Source organism: Microtus oregoni, unplaced genomic scaffold, assembly GCF_018167655.1.
Source record: "Microtus oregoni isolate MIOR12 unplaced genomic scaffold, Mior012 000020F_ref0000438, whole genome shotgun sequence".
In the NCBI taxonomy this organism is placed as follows: domain Eukaryota; kingdom Metazoa; phylum Chordata; class Mammalia; order Rodentia; family Cricetidae; genus Microtus; species Microtus oregoni.
In genome coordinates, this window is record NW_024543079.1 from 7,043,393 (window position 1) to 7,053,179 (window position 9,787).

A 9,787-nucleotide genomic window follows, 5' to 3' on the forward strand; every position below is an offset into this window, starting at 1 on the left:
TTTTTTTTTTTTTTTGTCATTTTTCAAGACAAGATTTCTCTGTATAAAAGCCCTGACTGTCCTGGAACTCACTCTGTAGACCAGGTTGGCTTCGAACTCACAGAGATCTGCCTGCCTCTGCCTTCCAAGTGTTGGGATTAAATGTGTGTTCCACCACTGCCTGGCAAGCCTTAGTTTTCTTAACAGTAAAGTAAAATGAAGGTGACAATGGCACCTACCTGAAGGGGCTTTAGTGAATGCTGGCTGTGAAGTATTGATACCAGCAGGCCTTCGACAGACAGCAATCCTCTCCCTTTAGACAGAAACTCCAGGGAGTTGGGCAGCTTCTAGCCAATACCATGGGCACTGGCTACTTGCAAAGTCAAGTTGCAATGGCTGCTGTCGTGTGCCCACCCTCCCTTTCTCTCTTGTTGTTCTTGTGTATTCATTTATCTCCAAGTGTTTCCTCCCTAAAATGGAATATATTACAGATGTCTATCATTAGAAGTATAAAAACATGGTATAAACTGGTAGATAGGGTCAGATATGTGACTTGATTAACTAAAGAAGCATTCAAGCCAAACAAGATGAGTTTTTAAAACTTGAGTTTATAAAGATCCAGTATCTCCCAAATTTCAATTCCAATTCATTTTGCTTTTTACAGCTTAAGTGTTTATATCACTTAGAAATATTAGCCTTATTTTATGTGTACAGTTGGTTTTGCTACACTGTGTGCATGTAGTACCTGCTGAGGCCAAAAGAGGGCTTCTGATCCTCCTGAAACTGGAGCTCCAGATGGTTGTCAGAGACCATGGGGTTGCTGGGAATTGAACCTGGGTCCTCTGCAAGAGCAACAGGTGCTTTTAACCCTGAGCCATTTCTTCTGCCTCTGTGTCACTTATAGTTATTTTAAACAGAATAAAACTCTTATTTAAAATACTGACGCTTATGAAGAGAGGCTGCTTATTCAAAGAAGTCTTAAAAAAAAAAAAAACAACAGTCCCCTCTGGCAGGTGTCTCAGAGAAGCAGCTGAAGATGGTCTTTCTGACAGGACTTTGCTGTCTGGTCTCAGCACGTCCCGGAGAGCCAGTGAAGTGCCAACACTGCTCTATGCTTTGGGGACAGTGGTGCTCCTGAGACACAGGGTTCTCATGAGCCTTCTACTTTAAGGGATGAGGCTGCAGCTGGAGACACATTTGAAAGTTGTTGCACACAGATGGTGTTTAAGACATAGAAGGGAATGCAGAGAAAAGAGGGAAGCCTTGGAGCACCAAAACAATGCAGGTTGGGAGGGCAGAGGAGATCCAGTGCCAGTGAGAAAAACTTGCAGCGAGCTGGGAGGGGAGTCAAAAGAAGCCCTTTCTGGAGACTAATGGAGACAACTGTCAGCTATCAGCCTCAGGGGAACTCACATTCAAATGTTTTCTCCCTAAGACAGCTATAGATGCTCAGTTGACTGAGGCCTATCAAAGCCCCATCCCTTTACCTTCATTTGAGGCATCTCTGCAGGGCCATCTCAAGTTTAGGGATTCCTGCTCCCCAGGCTGAAGCTCTGTTGAGACTGTATCAGTATTTCACCATCTCTGTTCCATCTTGCTGGCTTCACAGGGCTACGCCCATAAACCTACACTTAAATCTGTGTTTCCAGGAAATCCTACTTAAAACGAGAGTAGTTGCACATAGCAAGTGCTCAATAAACAATCTTTGAACGTATCCATTCTGTCTGTCAGGCTTTCCACACACACTCCACCCAGAGCCCTTTGATGTCTTGTATACAGCAGACACCCAATAAATGCCCTGGTGGTAGGTGTTGGAAAGAAGATAGTTCTGGAGGCACACAGAAAACTTGGAGGGGCTTCCCCTGGCTGGTCTCTGCCGAAGCTAATGTAGACGCTAGCGAGTGGAATGCGCTGTTGGAGTGTCCAAGCCCACCCACCACCCGCCTCCCTCGACTAACGCAGACAGTTGCAGGCGGGGCGGTCACTGATCCATTTGCTCTGCAGAAGGGTTACTTTTTTTAAACATCAAAATGGCGGAATTCTTTAGGTTCCCCCCCCCCCCCCCCCGCTTATAGCCAATTTTTTAAAAATCCAATTTTCTGTTAAAAAAATTTTGAAAATCAGTGACAGAGGAAAGTTTGCCAAATGGCCTATGGAAACCCGAACTCGCCCTCCACACCCTCTCATTAATGGAAACTCTTAATTGATTGCATCTCTTTGCAAGGCCAAGTCTCTGCCCTCCCCGCGGCTCTGGATGCCGACAGCAGTGCCGGTGGGCTCGCTCGCCCGGCATCCCGCAGCCCCCAAAGGGAGTGCCCAGCCCTGGTACTGCAGAGCCACCTCCCCAGCCCGCGGCCAGTGCGCCAGGAACTGAGAAAGTACCTGGGGCGGGGCCCTCAGGACACCTGCACTCGTCACGCCGGCCGGGACCGGGGTGTGACGTACCGGGAGCCCCCAGCCCGAGTCCACCGACCCGTGCTTACCTGCAAGGCTAGCGGGTGCAGCCCGCGCCAAGTGACCGAGGGCGCCCGGTGTGGCGCGCGCCTGCGCACACAGGGGGGCGGGTCCGTTCCCTGCAGAGCTTGGCGTGGAGCTGCTTAAGCCGCCTGGTCTGAACGGCCATGGACCCAGGTTGCAGCTTTTGCTTTTTGTCGGAGCTCTGGGGGTGCAGGCTTAATTGCCTCTTCCCCACAGGACCCGTTAGCTTCTCGGGAGAAGTGGGTGGAGATTCTTACAGTATTCTGGGACTCACGGAGCCAGGAGCGGCAGCCAGCCTGATGGACCTCCAGCTGAGTGATCTGTACCAGGCAAGGCGCACCCCTGTATACACCTGGGTCCCCCATTTGGAGAAGGGGATTTCAGGATTTTCGGAAAACTCTCCTAGGATGGGTGAAGAGCACGCACACCCAGATGAAGGTTGGCACCGCGCGGCGTCTGGCCTTGAGCTTGCCTGGCATGAAGGACCCTAGCTGTGCCAGCCTTTGGGTGACCTACTGCCACTGGCTGATGACGTGACCTGGGAACATCACTGTACTCCTGTGCTTCCGTTCAACATTGGAAGACTGTCAAGCCATGTTCTAGAGTTCTATAATGGCTCCTTCAGTGTTGATTCAAGTAGGTCACTGGCTCCTCTTGTGTCTTCCATTTCCTGAGCTCATCACTCTACCAGACCTCTGCTTTATTGGTTCTTATTCTGGTACCACGGCTGTAACGTCATAGAAACGAGTATTTCAAGACTTTAGGAGACCCTGCACTCTAGAATGAAGGAAATCCACCAGGTCTTAGTTTTCCCAGTTCCTAGCACAGTGGGTACTAATGAACAAATGTCTTTCAGTTGACTCTTCAGTGCCCCACTTCCTTCTTACACACAGGTTTTTAATTTTACCCCCTTATTTTGCCCAGAAGGAAAGAGGTCTATTTGGCTCTTAGGTGGTAGCCATCAGCCAAATCTTTAGATGAAAAATAGTTCTTACGGGGCTGGAGAGATGGCTCAGAGGTTAAGAGCATTGCCTGCTCTTCCAAAGGTCCTGAGTTCAATTCCCAGCAACCACATGGTGGCTCACAAACCATCTGTAACGGGGTCTGTTGCCCTCTTCTGGCCTGCAGACATACAGACAGAATATTGTATACATAATAAATAAATATTTAAAAAAAAAAGAAAAATAGTTCTTACTTAAACGGTAAACTCTCCCAATTGTTGTGGCAAACAGTTTAAATTTGAACTATTCTTTACATGTGTTGTCTGGTCTCAACAGTTCTGAACATTTTGTGTTCTTAGGCACAAGATTAGTCAGAAAAAGGATGGGGACTGCCATAATCATAGAAGCCTCTTTAAACACACCAACACACAACCATTGCTGATTTCTTTTATCCAGACTATGCTTATTTAAGATTCAAAAATGGTTAAGTATTAAAATGGTTAAACCTATTAGAACACATGCTTCCTCAATAACAAATTCAAGTTTTAGTGATTCAAACTGATGCATGAAATTTGAGCAGGTGGGATTCAAAAACAGCTCATATAGATTTCAGTTGCTATTTTCTACCTATTTACAGTCTCATTGGTCTTAATACCTGTTATTCATTCCAACACCCCAGGGATGGAGAGCCCCTTCCAAGCTGATGTGATATGGGCAGCTCTGCCCCTATGCTCAGTTTACCCTACTCGTCCCAGTTTGCTTAAAGAAGAGAGTGAGCAAGTCCAATGCTTCCTTCATATTCCACCCTCCTTCCCAAGATTGGGCCCAGATGGTGTTGGCATAGAGAAGCATGGAAAAAACTTGTTTGGAGGCAGCCCATTCTTCCTGTTTCACTAGGAGTTGAAGTCACTGTTGCAGTAGTCCAAGGATCTCAGAATAGCAGGGTTTTGCCCTTCACGTGAAAACATGTTTCCCCAAACACATCAGACTATGCAAATTGGGAATCCTTTTAACACAGGAATTTCCTGTCTAAAGACACCTAAAAAGGCTAAAATACCACAAGGGAGCGGGTGGTGGTGGTACAGCACTCAGGATGCAGAGGCAGGCAGATTTCTTGAGTTCAAGGCCAGCCTGGTCTACAGAGAGTTCCAGGATAGCCAGGGTTGTTAATCACTGAATTTGTAAGGGGGAATCAGGAGCAGCACACAGGGAAGCAACTCTGTCCTGGCATCTCTTGTCATGGAGGGGTAGGGCGAGGCCCGAGTGACTGGAGTCTTCGATTTTATCACTCACAGTGACAGCAGATGGGGCATTAAGTCTTTGTGGTATTGTGGACTTGGAACTGAAATTCCCTGTCTAAAGATCACTCATTTTCTGAATGAGTGGGGGCGCCTTTCAAACTGCCCCTTGCTTCCCTTGCTGGAGGAAACAGTCATTATTAACTGACTCCATTTTTTTTTCCCTTTGGCTTGTTCTAAATCATTTCTCCTCAGCTCACCTTGACTTCCAGAAAGCCCTGCAGACTGTTAATTTTTTTTGGGGGGGGGGGGTGGTACGAGACAGGTTTCTCCTGGAACTTTGTAGACCAGGCTGGCCTTGAACACAAAGAGATCTGCCTGCCTCTGGCTCCCAAGTGCTGGGATTAAAGAATGTGCCACCATCGCCCAGCCACAGGCTGGTAATCTTATGTCAGAACTTAGCTGCCCACTCAATGATTCCCCAGGTGACAGCAATAACCCCACAGAACTAGCCCTGGATGACCAAGGCTGCTTGCCTGTGTTTTTCTTACCCCTAGTTCTGTCTTTCTGGAGTAGCCCTCAAACTTCTGTTAGTATCTTGAAGGAGTCTAGGAGGCCGGTCCCATTCTTTCCAGATGGCCATACTAAATTCTTTACTGGGAACAGAACCTAAGAATCCATGCATACTAGACCAAACTCTACATTCCCAAACCTTCTTTTGGAAAAAAGGTCCTATTGAGACAGTTTCGCTAATGTAACCCTATGTCAGCCTCCCAAGTAGCTGGGATTACAGGTATGAGTAACCAGCTCAATTTAGCCACTATTCAGGCTCTTAAGGTGACAGCCAAATTTGGTCTTTGGCGACCAAGAATTAGGCAACTACCTCATTAGACTACAGGTTAGGAAAATACATAGGCCATTTGGGGAGGGCTCAGGAAGCATTTTTCATTTGGATGCTTAGTGGAGACACGCCATCTTAGGATCGAATCCCTGAACTCATACCACATGCACTAGGAATCATGCACACACTACTCTTTAGAAAGTATTGTGTGTATATGATGTGTGAGTGAAGGTATACATGTGCCATGTCCTCATGAACGGAGGTCAGAGTACAACTTTTGGGAGTCAGTTCTTTTCTTAAATCATGACATGCATGGATTGAGCTCCTAATGCCAAGCTTGCAAGCATGCATGGCAAAGCTTTTACTTGCTGAGCCATCTCCCTGGGCCTACCCTCTTGGCAGTCATATTGAAGCAAGAAAGGCAAAGCAAAAATTGGTTCTGGGTAAGTGATTTACTTGTACAATTAAATGTACTACTCCAAAGAGACAGAACACCAGTCATGGGAACCTGCCCATTTAACCACTAGCAGACCGTCCGTCTACACCTACTTGAGGTACCAGTACAGTTTGAAGAGTACAGGGCTCAAAGGCACATTCATGTAGTCCTGGTAACGGAGGCAAGATTTCTTGAGTGCCTGGGCAACATAACAAGGTACCATAGTGTTAACAGGTCACCCTCAGACTTTTTGTAAGGGTGCTGACTGCATGTTGTTTGTTCCTCATGTGTGCCTGGATACCCTGGGATTGGAGTTACCATGTGGTGCTGGGACTTGAACCTGGGTCCCCTGGAAGGACAGCCAGTGCTCTTAACCACTGACTCATCTCCCTAGCCCTAGACTGCTTTATCTATTGAAGCTGCTGGGGCTGGTTTGTTTTGGAAATTTTGCTTTCACCTGATTTCTTGGGAAGTCAGCCAAATAGCTTAATTTGGGTTGGTCACAGAACTTTTACAGGAGTAACTCCTCCACTTTGGTCTATTGTCATGCTTACACATCTAGAGGACAACAAGCAGCTCTTTTGACCGTGTTGTGTTCCAAGGTCTGAACAGGTTGTCAAGCTTGGTAGAAAGTGCTTTTACCTGTTGAGCCATCTCCAGTACTCCCATTTTAGTCTATTCTTTTAGGGCTCACAGCTGGAGCTCAATCCAAAACAATGACACCCCCCCCCCCCCCCCCCCCCCCCCCCGTAAGCTTTCACAGAGGAAGGGAAGCTCACAATTTGGCTTGTGAGCCCAGCCTCAGATTGCAGATGCTCATCATTTCTTTTGAATCCACAGGCTGTGGAAGCCTGGGGTCTGAGTAGTTCAGGATCTCTGAAAGAACAGAGGACCAGAAAAATAAAAAGCGATGGGACAGCCATGACTCAGTATATGGCCCTTCAGAAATGTAGGTTCCAGATACTCTGGATAGGTAGGTAATTCAGCTGAGCAGACTCAAGCAGACACAGGACAAGGTGAGATAGATGCTTAAGTCTATCCAGCCCTACAATCTCAAGCCCCATTGTTAAGATCACAGTGACACCAGTAAGATACACTGAGGGGAAGAACGAAGACGTTCCTTCTTCCTCCCTGTGTGCCCATCTTCTTTGCACAGACTAGTATAAGTATGGACATGAGACCCACATCTAGCTGCCTAAATAGTCCAAAGGAAGGAACAGCCCCTTACATAAAGGCCTAATTTAGGAACTCTAGGGTTTTAATACTCATTGAGAAGACTGGTTAGCCGATGCATCTCCAGCTCCCTGAGCTGGGCACTGCAATCACTTAAGCCTTAAAAAAGGGTCCCAACGACCATCTATGCTGTTTACTTGTTCGTCGTGCCTTTAAAAAGTTGAAGCATAGTAATCATCAAATGGTGTCTTAGGGTGGAAGAGAAGAAATGATGTGTATTGCTGAGGGAATCCTAGTCCTCATCAGAATACCACTGAGGTGGTCAGGTGATGGCTTAGGGGCTAAAAGCACTTGCTGCCAGTTCTGGTCATTTGAGGTCAATTTCCAGAACCCAAATGGTAAGAGGGAACTGCTGAGCTGGCACCCACATACATAATAATGTAAGAAAAAAAAATACCATGAGTCAGGAATATAGCTGTGGTAGAACACCTATCTGGAATGCATAAAGTCTCAGCAACTTTGCTCTCTAACACTACAGAATGCCACAAAACACCGGGTTCTCAAGTAGAGGTTTGCAATGTGGTCAACACAGACCCAAGAAGACCACAGATTGTTCAGTTACATAGCAGTTTCCTGAAAATCTGGGTGTGGTGCTATTTTCTTGATCTTTTTGCAGTGCCAGGTACTGAATGTGCTGCCAGCACCACAACCTTTAACACTCCTGGCCTGTGACTCAACCGTACTGAATTTATAGGCAGGTGCCACCACACTTAGCTCCAGGGCAGGATCTAGGGTAGCAGGGCCAAATGGAACTTGATGACCGGAGCATGTAGCGGTGATCTGTGATGGTAGTCATGTTTAGGACTGCAGGGTCTCAAACCCATAGCTAGAAAAGTGCTAACTCAAGCACAACCCAGGTCCTACCTTTGTATGAAGGTAACGTTCTGTTAGGGGAACTCAACAGAGTGCAGTCACAACTAAAACGAAACTAGTATAATAAATCTATACATATTTTTTTTTCTTCTTCTAGAAATAGGCACCATCTACTTTAGAAATCAAGTGCTCTGATGAACTGAGCAGAATTGGCTTCATAGGCAGAGGGTTGAAGGACCAGAGTAAGATGGGGGTCCTTCATTTCAAAGTGTTCCTTTTCTCATAAAGGCCAAAGCACAAGGGCTTCTTTATCAGGTCAGCTAGAATTGGCCTGAGTGAAGACCTCTCATTTCTTGAGAGGCCAAATAAACAACTCTTGTTTTCTGCATGACTTCAAACCTGAGCACGAGTGATTCCCCTCTGCTCTTCTGTTGGGCCTGGTGCAGGAAGTCTACACCAACACTCCCCTGACAATTTCATATGAGAGCTTATTAGGACATTTAAGGCTGGTTTCCACCCCGTATTTCTGGATGGATCAGTGTGTCCAGGGTGGGACCTGAGAAGCTGCATTTCAAACAAGTTCCCAGCTGTTGATTTAGGTAAACATCTGTGAAAAATAAAATCTATCCATTTGCAGCAAATGCAAGGCATTGGATATACTTTAATTAGAGCAAATCAAGACTGGGAAATACACAATGACCTAGCTACTTCAATCTTTATGGGGCAATGGAAAAATGTTTATAAACCCACCCTCCATTTGGGGGCAAACTTACCTATGCAACCCCGATTTCAAAAATCATCTTGTGTTGGATTACAGGCTTTGGCCACACTTGGCAGGGCTTAAAGAGATTTTAGATGCCCTCTAGAACTATGTACTATAGCATTACCATTATTAAATGCCTAAAGTTACCTTCAAAATTGGAAACGCACAGGTATATATACTGTTAAAGCCTAAGTGGGCGGTGGTTTATCCCACTATTCTTACTGGTGTTTTAAATTCACTGTAAAAGTTAACAGCAATGATCAAGTGTCATGGCACGTCTATAATCCCAGATCTCAGGCTGAGGCATCTTAAACTGCTGTGAGTTTGAGGTCACCTAGATCAGAGTGATCATCCCAAAACATTAATTAAACCTATTTTGTATACAAAAGCCTCCAAAACATCCTTCTGCAGTTTGTCACTTCCTAACCCAAAATGTTTGGGGATTTTGTTAACTGAGAGCTAATGTACTGGAATCAGAGCCCTGGAATATTCAGACTACTCCATGTCTGTCTATTACTCATGCTGTCAAGAAGCATCTCCAAAGTAGAGTGCAATACCTGCATGTCCTACTTCCTCCAAGGAATCAGGTGGACTTCGCTGCATCACCCTTTGTTTACATTTTATTTTGGAACTGAAACTCCTTTCTGGTCAAACTAGTGCCCATTACTTTATCAACTGCTACAATAGGAGCCTGGGAATCACTACTGAGAGTCAGGTTTAACCACAGGGCTATTTATTTAGGATCTGAAGATAACTGTACTAACCCACCCTTTTAGGAAAGGCTACACTTGTGGTTAGAAATTTAAAATTATCAAGAGTCTGAGGCGGTAGGATTGCTGAGTTGAAGGTCAGCCCCTAAATACAGTGTTAAGAAAAAAGAGACAAGTACATGTACAAATGTGATACTACATGCCACTGATACTGCCTTAACATTACAAGTCCAAAGTCTTGGTTAGTTTGAGCCCAATCTAAGAAATAAAAAGACACCTTAAATAGTGTCTACCTTAGTAACTAAACTTAAAAAATTTTATATTCCAAGTATTTTTTTTTCAGACAAGCTATCTT